The 16,906-nt window shown below is 35.6% G+C and overlaps 2 long non-coding RNA genes across 2 annotated transcripts; one reads left to right on the top strand and one right to left on the bottom strand.

The window, feature by feature from the left end:
- Positions 1-2,512: 2,512 nt before the first annotated feature.
- Positions 2,513-5,851, bottom strand: LOC113322718. The gene is made up of 2 exons (XR_003347269.1): positions 4,807-5,851; positions 2,513-4,729 (listed from the first exon to the last, which is right to left on the bottom strand). It is a non-coding gene; the product is annotated as an uncharacterized LOC113322718 (long non-coding RNA).
- Positions 5,852-7,704: 1,853 nt separating this feature from the next.
- On the top strand, positions 7,705-14,404 carry LOC113323388. Its single transcript, XR_003347564.1, has 3 exons — positions 7,705-8,700; positions 9,017-9,120; positions 13,981-14,404. It is a non-coding gene; the product is annotated as an uncharacterized LOC113323388 (long non-coding RNA).
- Positions 14,405-16,906: the final 2,502 nt, after the last annotated feature.

Raw genomic sequence — 16,906 nt, 5'->3', positions numbered from 1 at the left:
TTTTAAAAAGGAATTCCTTTTAAAAAGAAAATCCTTGTACACCAAAAAAAAAAAAAATCGTTTGAAATTAGGGGATCGTGCCAGAAAAGGAATTAGCCTTTCTTTAATAAGAGTACTTAACGTCTGTAATATAAACAAACTGTTAGTACATAGATTAAAAACAACAGTAGCGTACCTGTGCCTTAGCAAAAAGAATCTGACACAATAAAAGTTACACACGTGTGCTTGAAGGAATATGCAATTAGTTAAATTAGTTGATACATGATCTTGGTCATACCATTAGCCCATAATTAATTGATTTGTGGGCATAATAGTATGATCTTTGCTACTTCATGCGAACAAGCTATGTTTTCATGGGATAGTAAACATGGCGAGCAAACGTATGTACATATGCGACACTACACTTGGCTCTATTTTGCACTTGCACATGCACATCACAACGTGATTAAGTGATTCGTAGTTGGTCCGTTTTTGATAGTTAAAAATAATATATGTAGATAAATACAATGCCTCCCCACACTAAATTTTTCCATAGATTATTGCCTTTTTCTTTTTCTTTTTTTATATAAAAAAAAAGTCAATTTAAGAAGTAGACGAATGTATAGAGTTTCTATCATAGATAGAAGGAAAAAAAAATAAAAAAAAATTACATGAAAATAGAGTCCCAGGTAATTAGTGCATAATTTGAAAAATCCAAGAGAGCATGGTGTCATGTTACAGCTGCCCAAGATATAAAACTGAATAGATTCTTGTTTGTGTCCTCCAGTTGGTTCATCCTTTGGCCGAAATAGGTCTTCTTTGAGTTTTGTGAAGGAATGTTTTGGTGAGGATAGTTGACAATATATGATTGGTTTAAAAATAATTGAAAAAGAATTAAAAAAAGGAAACGAAATTCAATTTGAAAACTCATGAAGTGACAATACTTATGTGAGAACTTGGCAACGTATGATTGGTTCAAAAATTTCAAACTTTAAGGGAAACCATAACTTACCGTGTTTCCAAATTAATATATAAAGGGGAAAAAATCCACATATATTTTCTACGAAAATAAATAAAATCTGCACATACCCTACACCTGTATAATGTATTTTTCCCACCACACCAAATCCAAAGATACATCTACACAGGGAGGGGCAAAGCCCCGCGCACACCAAATCAAAAATGCATTGCCATGGGGAGGGGCGAAGCCCCGTGCACACAAAATTAAAAGGAATAACCAAATAGAATCTGCACATATTTCCACCTATTTAATGTAATTACCCCGCCACACCAAATCAAAAATACACCTCCACGGGGCGGGGCGAAGCCCAGCTCTTACCAAATCAAAAATACATCGTCACGGGGCAGGACGAAGCCCCGCGCACACTAATTCAAAAATACATTGCCACGGGGCGGGGCGTAGCCCCGCGCTCGCCAAATCAAAAATACATCGCCACGGCAGGGCGATGCCCCGGGCACATTAACTCAAAAATACATCGTCACGGGGCGTGACGAAGCCCCTCGCTAGCTAAATCAAAAATACATCGTTACAGAGAGGGAAGAAACCCCGCACACACAAGGTTAAAAGAAAAAGTATCCCAGCACGGACACAAATCTAGTTCATCAAAATACGCAACCAAATAACCACTTGCAGCTATAGAAGTAGGCATCAACTCATCATCCCAAATAAAAGTTATAAATTGCACTGACGTTCTTCTTGTGTGATAAGAAGGTTTCATATCGTATGATCCTTGCTATGGTTATACCGTGTTATGGTGTATATGGTTGGTCGCACCATATATATCTCTCCCCTCTTTTATGCAAGCAAGCTAAATCAAAAATGGTTCATTACCCATTTTTAATTTATCTAACGGAAATTGGTTTACCAAACGGATTTGGTTCACCGAACGGATTAGGGACCAAAATACTTAACCAAATATGATCATTTGGTTAACAAATCTCAATATGGACTGAAATGCCTAACAGAATAGGGACTTCGAAATAATAATATGCGAAATCATTTATTTACAAAAATGCTATTTTTATAAAAATGATGATAAATATGTTAAAACTTCATATCTTCCAAATAGTATGTCGGATTTTAGTGAATTTTATATATTTCAAAAGCTCTTTGAATCACCTACGCAACGAGTATAAACAACTATTACCTTTTTTTTTTATATATTTATAGTTCTCCAAGAAAAAATAGTTATAATTTAAAGGTAAGTTGAAAGAGCCTATGTACTTTTTACATGTTGTATATATGATGCTCAAATACTTCTTCATTGATATACTATAAAATTACTTATACTAGATTTTAGTTTTGGATACGAAAGGTTTCCCCCGTTTACTTTTTACATGTTGCATATATGATGCTCAAATACTTCTTCATTGATATACTATAAAATTACTTACACTAGATTTTAGTTTTGGATACGAAAGGTTTCCCCCGTTTCATTAAAAGTGATATTTTCATTTCTTTCATTTTTATCTAATAATAAACCATATTGGAAAATAAAATGGAAGGAAAAAATTAAGAAAAGGTAATGTTGCCGACGTGCATCGCACGTGCTCACTACTTGTATAAATAACGGGGCGAGTTAATTAACCAAACTGTGTTTGAATATTTATAGATCACTCATCTTTCTGAATGGACATTTTTATAGACCACTCAACTTTCCTTGCGGAGCCATTATGAAATATTTCTAAACAAACAATCGAACGAAATATTTGCACCTGAAGTTTATCTAGATTGAAGTGGTTGTTTTCCAAGAGCACACCTTGAATCCCAACCTTTTGAGAAATCCCACGATCTCGATTAGCAGATGGTTCTAGAGATGTCTTCAACATCTTCAAGAGCACCTTCTTTTATCATTTCTAATTAACGCACCGCGCGGCGGCAACTTATTTCTCGTTAGTTTTTGTTCCTTGGATTTCAACCTCACTAATCATGCTTTCAGCACCCGCACTTGATTGAGAAGATTGACTAAGGTCTCCTTCATCCATACCAACATCTGCCTTCTGCTTCTTTCTTATATCTTCAATGCCCCTGCCTTGAAGAGACAAAATCTTTGTCATCTGCGCCATCCCCTCCTTATGAGTAATCTCCTTTAGATTTTTGTTGTCAGTTCTTCCACACATTCAATGATGGGAAACAACTCTAGATGAGTATTATAGGCTCTTGGGGTCATCGGAACTGTGAAGGAATAAATCAAATATATTTTATAAGTGACAAACCAAAAAAAAAAGTTTCAGTAATTCAAATTAAGGTAATAAAATGGCACCATATATTTTTTTTCCTTGATAATCATGCTTTCAGGAATAACAATGGAGGAATTGAACAGTTGCCTTATGTAGAGTGGAAGAGCTAAATGAATTATAGCGTTGTGTATTGGCTTAGCAGGAAACGTTGCAGATAACCATGAAAGATTGATTACTCAAGAAACTAACTACATGGAGGGAGAGCTTATCCATTAGTTCATTGTACCATTGCAGGGACATGCCTGTCATTTGTAAGTCTCCAGTTGACAGTTCACAACCATCTCTGTGCAAAATGTAAAATCTAAAGAGAAGAGAGATAGGATAATAACCACATGAACTGAAAAGGCATCGTTCTAATACAAACTCAAAAGATATCTGAGATAAGGATCACACTTCAAACCAAGAAAGCCAATCAACTATATATATCACGCACCAATTGTAAGGCTTCAAATGCAAATGTGATTCCTGTATGCTTCACTGAAGCTAGAGTGACTTTGTACCAACTTTATGATTATACACAGTTGTCACAACTTTTTTCAAGTATATCCAGAAGAAGAAAGGAAATTGGGTATGCCTTTGAGCAGGGCTATCATCTTAATTCACTTGATTAACAAAATGGCATCTGCGCAGCCTGGGCGAGACTGCAGAAATGTCAACGAATTATGAACCACCAAGTGTATGGTAACCAAGATTAGATTTCTCCAATTTAATATATACCACGCTACAAATACATACTGTAAGATATGTAGCCATACATGTATGTGTAGTTGCGCATTACCTCGAATTTCAAGTCACCCTGCACCAGACTCGCATAAAACATGTTGCTGCTGATTTTTAGAAACTATTTTCATAACTATCATAACACAATGTCTGTGTATGTCTACGTTACTACGTAGGCCTACAGTAAGTTAAGCACCTCCTTAATGCCAATCCTAGTTCAATTAGGAACTCAAAAACAACACAAAATTAACCTCAATTTACAGAATTTGTTTTGAATATTAAATCTAAGTAATTTTTTCAGGTGTTTGAGTAGTCTTTAAATGTCGGCCTCTCTTCTCCTCTCCTGTTCTATAGGCTTGTGCTTTCTTATGTCCTTGAGCTGTATGGTATTCTAAAAATGTCATACAACCAACTAAATAGAACTCATGTCTTATATTTTTCAATATCAACCACCATGGCTTTTCTACTCTCGAGGCGAAACCAAAATCAGAGAAAGTATTGTCTAACCAAATTAAGGCCTACTGTGTCAAAATGTACGTAGCATCCACCTATCTTGTCCAAAGACTAAATGTCCAAGTTGTCTAGCAGTAAACAGTAATCATTATTCAAGTAAACATCGAACTTATGCAACTTACTGCCCAAATATTCATCACCTTGTTAGCAATGCTGCTAGAATGCTAGAAAGCTGGATCTAAAACAATGTGCCACTTCCATTCATATTTGAGCGCCTTAGTGGTCCTTTTATGATTACCCACTGCAAAAACAAATACTGTATAAAAATATCAATCCTATATGTTTAATCAAAATATAAATCCAATATGTTTCATACTTACAAACTCAGCTTACCTTGATCTACAGTTGCAAGATTTCACTAAAAAACGTTGCCATTGCAATTCAACTCAATTAGTTCAACACTGTTAACTGCAAGTCTGCAACTCAACCTAAGCTGAACCCATCCCCTGTAATACTTCCTTAGATGGTTCACATACATTAGAAGGTTCAGAATCTACCATAATGTCCTTTCCTGATCCAAGTATTAGTGATGAAAACCCCTACTTGCATTGCAAACAGAAAAAATAAAAATTGACATTAATTTCATCAACAATCCAATTTCTCTTCTTGATTCCTTCATCTCAAAACAATACCACCGACTCTTATCTCTTTACTGTTTTGCCGGTCTTCAATCAACACCACCACCGACTCATCATCATTATTAGTAACTTTTCTCTTGGACTCAAACTCAATTCCTTCACCGTAACTGGTTGTCATAAAACCCTAATTCACTGATTCTTCCATGTGAGTAGAGAATCAGGAGCTAAATCTCCTCCCTTACTCCCAATACACAATACCCATCTCTAATCTCCATCTGCTTTTTCTAAATCGAACCCCTCTTCCAATTATACAACCTATTCAATTATAGCAGAAACCCTAATTTCCATTTCTTGTGATTTCTTCTTCTTTCGGAGCTCAATTAGCTTCCAGATTGATCACCCTCTTCTTCGATTTATCTGGATCTCAAGATTTACATGAATCTCTCACCAAAAAAAAGCTATGCATTGGATTTGAGTTCAACAGGGAGAAAGACATGAAGAACAGAAGAAAGAGAAGAAGAAAAACAGATATATTGGCGAGCCATATTTGGTGACTCTCACTTTGATCCTCTATAATAAACTTGGTTCTTCTATAAGTCTTCACCAAGGTGACATATCTTTCATCGCAAGCGGCATACTTATGTACTCAAATCCTGGGAATGTATCACGGCTTCAACTTTACTTCTTTTTCAGCAGCAAGCTTTAATCCTAATTGGTATGCGATTAGGCCGGTGAACCTGACATCTTACTCGACTAATCTTTTCTCAGTTTAGTTGTTTTCGTGTTCAAGCAAAGTTGTAATCTTTCGGTTCTTTAGTTTACTGTAGCCCTCTTGTATTTTTGAGTTTTAGTATTGTAATAGTTACTAGGTAAGGGTGTACACGCTACGGTACGGTTCGGTTCTTGTCGAGGCCGAGTACCTGTACCTCCCTAACCTCGGTTCCAAAATTTTGGACCGGTACCTGTATTTTGTATCCCGGTTTCGGTACCAATCGGTACATGTACGGTTCCAGGCACGGTACCGGTTCTATTCGGTTCCTTTAATTGTCGTCATCGGAGGGGAAGGTATCGTCCTCCCTTGTAATAACAAAGACTCATATTCATTAGTTCCTTCATGATCGAGGAAAAGACATCATCAAATCATCTGTACGTCTTATATTTTGATGTATAAGGATTTGACGTCAATAGTGGGGATTGATGATTAGCTCCAATCACTTTTTTCATCAATAATAGGACTTCGTTCCGCAGACGGCTCCTTCGAATTCTTTTTGTTCTTGACATAATCTTAGCATAAGCTGCTGCTATCATTCGTCTGACATTTGTTTATGCTACATGGCCATTAATTGAATGGCTCTGTTGATCTTCTTGAGTTCTCAAGTCAGTTAGCGCCTCTTTGTTGGGCTCATCATATCTCCAGGGATCCGTCTGGTGTTAACGGAAATCCTTCGTACTTCATTAGAAGGTGAGTTCGTCATGCAAAGCCCTTGCGTCTGGGATTAGATTCCTTCTATATGTCACTTCATATGTTACTATAGCGGTGATCGGTAATAAAACTCAATCAACCATTGCTCGGTACATTCGGTCTGGGACGGCACGGGATTTGGATTGGACCGTGTACCTGTACCTCCCAGAGGTCGGTTCCTATTTTTTTGGACCGGTACTTGTACCCCCTTCCTCGATTCGGTACAAAAACAGGTACGGTTCCATCGGTTCCGGGACGGTCCGGCTCGGTTTCTGTGCACCCTTAGTTACTAGTAGTAGTGATTTGTAGTACCTTAGTTTAATCTAGTAGAGTTTGCAACTCTTGCATCTTTATTTCAGTTTTAGTAACCTTGTAATAGTATATTAGCACTATTAGTTGTTCACCTTCAAGAACAAAGATGCGATTCTACTTCAAGACACAACCAAAGATGAAGTCTCGAATTGAAGTAATGGATCAAGCTGAAAATCGAAGGAGCAGACAAATATCATTTGGGCAGGTCACCACAATAACAAGATACAAAGGCATGACTAGCAACTTCAATCAATTGCATTGAACACCTCTACCACCACCTAAATTATTGTGGACATTGATGTGTCCACCAAAAGTACAGCTTTTCTTGTGGAAAGCATTGACCGAAGGCCTTCCGACCTTCGACTCCAACATCCCCTACCGATGCAACTCCGATCAGAAGACTGTTTTTCTGCCCCAAGATCATGTTGATGTAGATTCATGCCTTACCAATCTTATTGTAACCGATGAATCTTGGGGTACTATATACCCTAGTGTAATAGTCCCTCAATAATTTATTAAATAACATGCTTCAAAAAAAAATATTGGTATCTCTGTTAGCTTAAGGTTTAGTTTTTACTGTAGGTATTGTCCATATTAACGACGTCAATTAACGTACAGTTAATATTCGGTGTAAACAAAAACACCACTTCTTATGGGTGTGGTGAATGTTCCCTTTAAGACGATGTAAGGCGAAAAGTCTTGCGAAAAGTTTTGAGATGTTGACTTAGTCAACTGCTTAATCTCTTCGTTTTTTCGGATCAATCCTGGTTTCCGGTTCATCTTTTTTTTTTTCAATAAATAAACCGGGAAACCCGATGTTACAAAGAGAATTTTAAACAAACAAGGCTCAAAACTAAGTGACTTTCAACCCGAATCCCGTAACCCGAATCCTGTATCCAGAATCTCTACCGGACCATCATAACGTAACAGTAGAACCGTAACACCCGCCTTTACGGGAGAACTTGAATCGATTATGCTTGATTCACAGCTCAGAAGAACAAATTTTTTAATAACCAAAAATTCATCCTGATTCTCCTCATTTTTAGATGGTACAAAGAAAATTCGACGATGAACACGACGGAGCTTTATTTCCCACTGGAAAAAGACTAAATCCAACACAACTCTTCTTGAGGTAAACGACCAACACAAAACAACCAACAGACCCAGAGAACATATCCAACGAAAGGATTACAAGATTAAAGCTAACAAGGACTACATAGGGAAAGAAAAAATTAGCCTAATCCTTGAACTAACTGCCGAAAAAGTAAGAAATCTACCTGTGACTAAAAACCGATCAACACCATCACTAATTAAAAATTCCAAACCGAAAAGTTTAGGTATAGATGATGCCGAAGATAAAATAGATGTTGCTTCCTTTTGCTCGAAAATTGATGCTGAAATTGGTGATGTGCAGATATTACTTTGGATCCAAAACCCAAAACTCCTCACGCCACGGAGATAATAATCACCCAAAACAAAACATCCTTCTTTCCAAGTTGATAGAAACAGGTCTCGGGAATCTTCAAAATAAAATACCTACCGGAAAAACTCGCTGTAACGGGAGGGAACGCTGCAAATCTTAGAACTTTCAACCATTATTAAGCAACAAACTGATGGACATGAACTAGAGAACCCCCCCCCCCACCCCACCCCAAAAAAAAAAGTTCAAAAGAACCATTCATCAAAGGAAAAACTAGAACTGGATCTAAACTAATGAAAAAGAAAACTAAAAAACCACAAAACAGAATAAAAATTACATCATGAAATAAGATACAACCTAAGAAAGCGATAAAGCAAAGAAGCCTATCCATATCTGCTCCATATGAATCCGATCTGGGCAGAAGAAGGGGCGTCGGTGAGGAAGTTTTCGTTTAGGTAAGAAAGAAGAAAAAAGGAAAGAAATAAAAAGAGGAAGGTTTCTGGTTCATCAATCCTGTTTATTATTATGTTCTCTACCTAGTTTCGATCTGTAATTCGAATTTTTGCTTCTTAATTTAATTTCTAAATGATCAAATCTAGAACACAAGTTTTTCCCTAAATTTGCAAAATTTCTTCGCAAATTTTTCTTTGTTCTTAAATCCATTTATCTGTTAGATGTTTTCTAGTTTTTTAATTTGAATACGTTACTTGCTCTTCCATTTGATCTAATTTGTTTTGTTGTTTAATTTTATTTGAGACTTTCCCTTTTTAGGTCATGAGATGATGGATATGCAGACATACATACTCAGAGACATCATCATGAGATTTGATTATTCAACTAAGACATGGATGAAATTTGGGTTATCTCTCATATGGGTATGGTTCACTGAAGCTTATTTTCTGGTCTAAGCTCTTATCTTTCTGAAAATCACTGGTTTTGATCTTATTGGGAGTTATGAAGAATTGTCATTTTGATATTTATAGGGTGATTGAGATCCTACAATTGTAGGGATTTGATTTCAGGTTATATTTTTGAAGATGCTTAATCTTATCTTATGCTTTCTCGGGAATATTGGTGATAAATCTTTCTCTCATCATGATGAATTGGTTGATAAGTCAAATAGGGTTCTTAGCTTTAATCATCCTGGGTTATCTTGCTCGAGTTAAATTGCAGCTGCTTTATTGTTAAAAGTTTTTCTTATTTATTAAATAGCATTTAAGTATATTATTTTAAGAATAAATTGAATTAAAGTTCATGATAGTAGCTTAGATGCTGGGAAGCACGGACACTGACACGGGACACGGACACGACACAGGGATCGGCAAAACTTCAAAATTATCAGGACACGGATACGTCTATATATACATTAATAAAATGGTTTTTATATACTAAGATCATAGTGTTATAGTATATCAAATACATTAATCACGCAAATACATGAAAAAACTCTATTTTATACCGTTAGGTTAGCTCACATATTGAAAAATTAACTATTATACTGAGTTCCTTGACACACTAGGTCACCAAACTACTAAAATGGAGTATAGATTTCTTCACGTGTGTCGTGTCGGTGTCCCACGTGCGTCGTGCGTCGGTCGCGCGTCTGACGCGGACACGGCGCCAATACCGGTGTGTCCGTGCTTCATAGCTTAGATGTATCCTCTAGCTTAGGAAATGCTGAAGCAAATGTCATTTGGTCCACTACTTGTTCTTCATTTTCTCAAATTGTGCTTACTTCATCAGAATTTTCTTTCATCTTGGCCTCTCAATTGAACTACTCATCAAGATTTTTTTTTATGAATACTGATTTTGTTTGTGAATTTGTCGGGAGATCTAGTCAGATTAGTGATTTTAAAGAAGCTCTTATTTTGGAATCTATGACGTTATCTATGCTTCCTCTGGAACCTGTTATTTCTGATAAAGAATTTGAAAATGAAATAAATCTCATGATGGTGTCCTCTGATTCTATGGATGTTGAACCCTCAAAGGCTCATGACCTAGTTTGTCTTCTTAACTCACTTGTCTCTTTTATTCCTTCAGCATTATTGTGTTGTCCTGATTCCTGTCTTCTCGTTACTTTACTCTATATCTTTCATTTTTAATTTGTTTTGAGTTGCTTTCACCTGAGTTATCATTAAGTTTTTATGATGGAATATCAATGGTTGTTGTTCTGATAGGAAGTGGCTTCATCTTTTAAATCTTTTTAGGAAATACAAATTTGATGCAGTATGCTTAACAGAAACCATGGTTGATAATGAAACGGTTAAAAAATATTGTCATCTTTAGGCATTTGATTCTTGGTATGTTCCCTCTTATTGGAAAATCAGAAGGTCTCGCTCTTGGATATTTTGAGAAATCTAATTTGGAAGTTATCAGTTCCTCATTCAATATGATACATGTGTGACATCAATCCTCTTATTGAAAACTGTTTAATCTATTTTGTGTATGGATCCTTGAATATTTCTGGTAGAAGATCCCAATGGAATATATTAAATAATATTAATGAAGATGCTAACAGACGTTGGGTGTTATTAGGAGATTTCAAGTTTATTTTACATGAGTCTGAAAAACAAGGTGGAAATGCTGAGAACTCCTTAGTCCCAGATTTTATTAGAGCAAAAATGATTGATCTGAATGAAGTCTTTTCTTTTGGAAACCCATTTACTTGGTGCAATAGGAGGTTTAGGATTCCTGCTGAACTTATATTTGAAAAGTTAGATAGAGGTTTATGAATGACAAGTGGGTTTATGAATGACAAGTGGGTGTCTGTTCTTCCTCAAACTAGGGTCACAAATTTAGGTAGAGTTTATTCGGATCACATTCCTATTCTTCTGAATTGTTTTCATCTCGAAAAAAAGCTTCACATTCCGTATAAGTTTTTGAAATGCTAGCAATTGAGTCCTGATTCAAGAATATTTGGGCTAACTCTTGGTCTAAGAAAGTGAAGTGTTCTTCAAGCTTTATTATTGCTGGTAAACTCAGAAATGTTAAAAATGATCTTGTCCTTGGAATATTAACTCCTTTTGTCATATCAAAACCACCATTATTAGACTGAAATTTGATCTTGAAAATCTGCAATCCATGCCAGATTCCCCTGCTCTAGGTAATTTTATTTTAAACTACTCTAAGCATCTTGACTATTGGTATGAAATTGAGAACTCATTCTATAAGCAAAAATCTAGAATAAATTACTTTATCCATTATGACAAGAACACTCAGTTTTTTCATAACACTGTTAAGCTTAGAAACATGTATAACACCATTCATACAGTTATAGATGATCAAGGTAACTGTCTGGAATCTAGAGAAAAAGCTGTCTCCCTCTTTGAAAGTCACTTTAAAAAGAATTTCCGTTCTTCTAATCTAAAGTTGTTGATATTCAATATATTTTAAAAGATGTTCAGCCTATTATCTCTGATGATTTGAATCTTTCTATGGTGACGATCCCTACCATTGATGAAATTTTTAATACTGTCAAAATTATGGAGCCCTGGAATTCTTCGGGCCCGGATGGTTTTCCGGTGGGGTTTTCCGTGATAACTGGACTACTGTTTCTGATCAGGTTGTTGATCATGTCCAGAATTTCTTCAAGTCTAAGTTTTTATTGAAGCAATTAAATTACTCCTTCATTACACTCATTCCAAATGTGCAAAATCCTTCAACGCCGAATGATTTTCGTCCTATCAGTTTATTCAACACTGTCTACAAAATTATATCTAAGATTTTAACTAATCTTAAACCTTTGCTTGATTCTTTAATCTCGCCTTTCGGCTTTTGTTTCTAACATACAAATTCAGGATAACATCACAATAAATCATGAGATCTTACATTCTTTTAAGAGAATGAATAAGAGAGTTAAAAAAAGGTTATATAGCCGTCAAACTTGATCTATCGAAGGCTTTCGACAGATTCGAATGGTCTTTCGTCATAGTTGTCTTTAAGAAACTTGGATTCTCGGATGTTTGGTGTCATTTAATCTTTCAATGCATTAGTATTGTCTCGTATTCGGTGCTTATCAATGGGTCTCCGGGGGAGGTTTTTCTTCCTTATAGAGGTATTCGCCAAGGGGATTGTCTGTCCCCCTATATATTTATTCTTTATATGGAAGTTTTTTCGCAAATGCTTCTCAAGGCGGAGGCTTCAAAGTGAAGAACAACTGTCCTTCCATTACCCATTTTTTTTGCTGACGATTGTATGTTGTTCTCCAGAGCCTCAATTGCTTATGATAGAAAGTCGGGTTTTTTCACTAATGCAAATATGCATCATAAGTACATTAAGATGCTTTCTAGAACCTTGGGAATCAAATATATTTCTAGCTCTGAAAAGTACTTAGAAACTCCTTTGTTCATTAATAGGGATAGATCGAAACCTATTCAATTCTTGATTGACAAATTCTATGCTAGATTAGACAATATGAAAAAAACTAATTTGAATGGTGTTGGTAGAACATTGGTAACTAAGAATGTTTTATATAGAATTGCAACCTATCATATGTCATGTTTTCCCTTTCCGAAAAAACTTACTGCTAAATTTGATGTTATTCAAATAACTTTTTGGTGGTCGAAGAAAAATCCTCGTCGAGCAGCATATTTTCAATATTGGCTTGATATTAGAAAATATAAAAGTTGTGGAGGCCTAGGTATAAGAAATTCTTTTGCTATGAACCGAGTTTTTATTTCTAAGATAGCTTGGCGTCTTACTCAGTTTCCTGATCACTTAGTTTCTAAGTTCTTGAAATCAAAATATTTTCCAAATCAAAATTTGTTGGAAATCGATAAAAATGCTGATAGTTCCTCTTAGGTTTGGAAAGGTATAGTTAAAAGTATTAGTTTCTTAAGGTCTATGTAGTATATAAGATAAATAGTGGACGATCTACTAGAATCTGGTCCTCCATATGGTTACCTGAATCCACTACTCCTCCTTTATCCATTAATCCTATTTACAATAATTTTGCTTTGGTTAGTAAGCTTATTGACTCGCAACACAATACTTGGAATCCGAGTCTTATAAATTATTATTTTTTCCCTGAAGATGTTGTTAAAATACTATCTATCCGTCTTAATACTCTTTGTGATGACAAAATTATGTGGTCTCATACTATAGATGATAACTTCATTATTAAGTCTTCTTATAAGATTTTCACAAATGACTTATGTTCTTCTGAAGACTCGAATTTCTGGAAAAAGGTTTGGTCTCTGCATTGTCTTCCTAAGATCAAGTTATTCATGTGAAAGGTGTTTTCCCATATGCTTCCTGTTAACTCTACCATGAATGCATACAATAGTTCCATTGATACTTCTTGTTCTCTTTACATCTGCGACTCGGAAACTGTTTTTCATCTCTTCTTTCAGTGTCCCGTGGCCTTGCATATTTGGTTTGCTCTCTCCTTGAAGCATTTAGTTTCTTATGATCTCCCTTGGCCTGATAATTACTTTTTTTAAATGGTTTGATGTGAGGCTAGGTCGTTCGTCATTTCCTGTGGGATGACCTAGCATTGCTGCGATTGTTATGTGGTGCATTTGGAAACTGAGATGTGAAGTGGCTTTTCAGAATGTACCTATTCATTTGGATAAAGTCATTCTGAATGCTAGACGAATGATAAATACCTATATATCCTATCCCTTTGTGCCTCTTATTCTTCAGACTGTGAAAACTCCCCTTCGGGATGTCGGACATATCCTTTTCTTAAATGGTTCTTTTAAAAAATTTAACATGGGTGTCATGTGATTTTGCAGGAAGATTGAAGTTTTCCCGAGCTGATTTTGTATTAGTTCCAGATGTAGTGTAAGATGAAGCTACTGCTCTGATTTTAGATATCTCCTGGGCTCAGGAGTTGAACTTATCAAAAGTTCTCTTTGTAAGTGACCGCCTCCAAGTGGTAGATTTTGTTAATGGAGTTAGTTGCTCGGTCGGATGGAGATGTAGAGATCTTTTAGTAGATTGTCGAAGTCGTCTTTCAAGTAGTAATGGATGTAATCTTGTATATATTAGGCGTGATAAGAATAAACTTGCGGACCGGCTTGCACACCGTGCTAGGAAACTATGGTTTAAAACTGTTTGGGTTTCTTCTCCTCCTTTTTTGAACTCTCCTGCGAGGAAGGAACCTATTATGAAAGTTTGTAAGTCTCTTCTTAGTTAATTGAAATGGTTGTTTCTCAGGAAAAAAAAAAATCGGTGTAAACGAAGTGTAATGAATTTTTCAAGCCACAAAAACGGATGAAGTATTATATATCCACGTTTTCGCTAACATTGTTACTAATGGACAGTTAAATACAGGGTGTAATCCAGTTTTTAATGTCTCAGACAATAGAGTTCCGTCACTTGTCTTCTCCAGAATTGCTATGTGTGAAAGCTTTTATCTAATTTAATTTGAGAAGGGTGTCACACTTACCGTGCGACGTGAAAGATCATATGGCTTAGTGTGTTAAAGGAGGGGAGATTTTTATTTTTTTTCAAATTGTTTTATAAAAAAAAATTTGGTCCTACAAAGTGACTGTCCGAAAATTTGGGCTTGCTAGCTGGATCAGACCCGACCCAAAAGGTCGAATCTATGTCCACTGGAAGTCCAAAAATACGGGCTGTCACAATGACCATCACTTAGCTTATGTGCTTTATAGTAATCCTACAAATTCCATTTTCACTGTTGCATCATCGACCATGCTTCATTCCACTTCATTCATATCTTAACACCCAAAATCTATTGTAATATGTTGCTATGCCCTTGAATCATCACACAAATATTTCAATCAAAACATTCCTTTCCTATATATACACGCCAAAAATCCAACATATCATCTCGATATGCATAACTTAGATTATGGCCTTCAATTCCGACTGACATTGCATTCTTGCAATTCAATAGACCTTACTACAGACTAAGTGTTCTTAAATCACTTCGCAACTCTCTAATGCAACTTGAATGAAATGCATGACAATATCCATGACTTAGGAAACACGGGACATCCCACCATCAATTTGTACAAGGCTCATTTTCACGCGCCTTTGAAACTAACAAGGCCTCACTTGTTCTTTCAAAATGCTACGCTTTAATGTGGCAGAAAAACATCATCATGTTCTTATTAACTATGAGTTACTCTTAACTCATATGCTTGATGGAATTATATCTTCATTCTTGCTGCATTACTCCATGCTATCGCTGTCAAATATTGTCGCAATTCTACGTAACTCTCCTAATAAAAAACTCGCTTATGCCACCAACTTCAACTATTGCTTGGCCTTGCTTTCGACGTTTGTTATTGTATACTTTGGATAAGTATACTTGTAGTGCTTCCCCAATGAAATAGCTTTACATTAAGGAAGAAGATAGAAGGTTTTTGCTTAAACACCACCTTTATTCATTACACTATCCTTACATAAGAAACTTAGGGACTCCTTCCCATTTACATCAGTGGAAACACTCGACCTTACCGAAAGTAACTACACAACTAAAGCAAATACACCAACCAAAGCAAATACACCACAAACAATGTGTTATCTTTTAAGACCATAAGACCAGCAACACCCTGTTGGAATTTCAGCATCTTAACCTTTATGCTTAAGTACTAAACATCCTATAAGCCAACTATATGCTGAAATTATACTTTAAAATAACATTAGCATAATCAACAATTCACTGAAACCAACACCATATGCAACAAGAATATGACATATAGTTCATACAATAAAAAAATATTAGTACAAGGAAATAAAACACTTAACCTTCATGACTTATTATCAACTTCTATTTCCTCACGTTACTTCATGATGGAATGAAAACAAATTTGCTTTTAAAGGAAACTTGTGAGGCTATAAGAGAGTCCTAGTCATGCTTGCCACATGTCACTCCAATATTTCCATCATGAGTTAGAGGATACCTCATGGATACATTGAACAACTCATACGACATGTCAATCTAAAGTAAATGTCATACCTAGACTTAACCTTATCTAGCATTAACCTTAAACTAGTCTTTAGTGCATGATTAATACCATAAACATGCTTTAATGCAGATTACGACTAATCCGACTTAACATAGTATAAACAAGAATAGTTTAACCAAATGGAGAATTGTTGCGCAAAATACATAAATGCTAACATCTAGCACTTATTTAAGCAACACAACTTTTCTTAAAAACTTTATAAAGAATTTTTATGCTAGCCACACACTCGAGTCAAATACCAGTCATTTGTGGTGTATCGGTATGCCGCAGCTTATGTAAATTCTCTCTGGCTAGCCAAACAAGATTTCTTGGTAAGAGTTAACCCTTTAAAATGAAGTGTAGAGTTTTCATGAAACAGAATGGACTCAAATCTATATAAAAAACTTGATAATTCATTAAACAGAATGAACTGCTACAAAAAAACAACTAGAAATTAGCGTAGAAGGGTATTTGTGTCCATTTAAATATTTTCGAATAAGTATAGACTAAACACGAAACTTTTTTCCCGTTGGACCAAACTGTTGTGGTCCCAGATAAAAAAAGACCAAACTCCAATATGTGAACTCTGGATTATTTTGCAATAATGAAAAGCGCTCCAATTTTATATCGAAGTTTCCAATGTGCAGAAAAGCACCCCTGTTCATTATGTATTAAAAATACTTTATCAAATTTACATCAAGACTGGTAAATGAATTTGAGGCATATATTATACTCTTGAATA

The sequence above is a fragment of the Papaver somniferum genome, chromosome 11, assembly GCF_003573695.1.
Source record: "Papaver somniferum cultivar HN1 chromosome 11, ASM357369v1, whole genome shotgun sequence".
Taxonomy (NCBI): domain Eukaryota; kingdom Viridiplantae; phylum Streptophyta; class Magnoliopsida; order Ranunculales; family Papaveraceae; genus Papaver; species Papaver somniferum.
The sequence above is the reverse complement of the archived record's forward strand: the minus strand, read 5'-3'. Positions and strand labels throughout refer to the sequence as shown.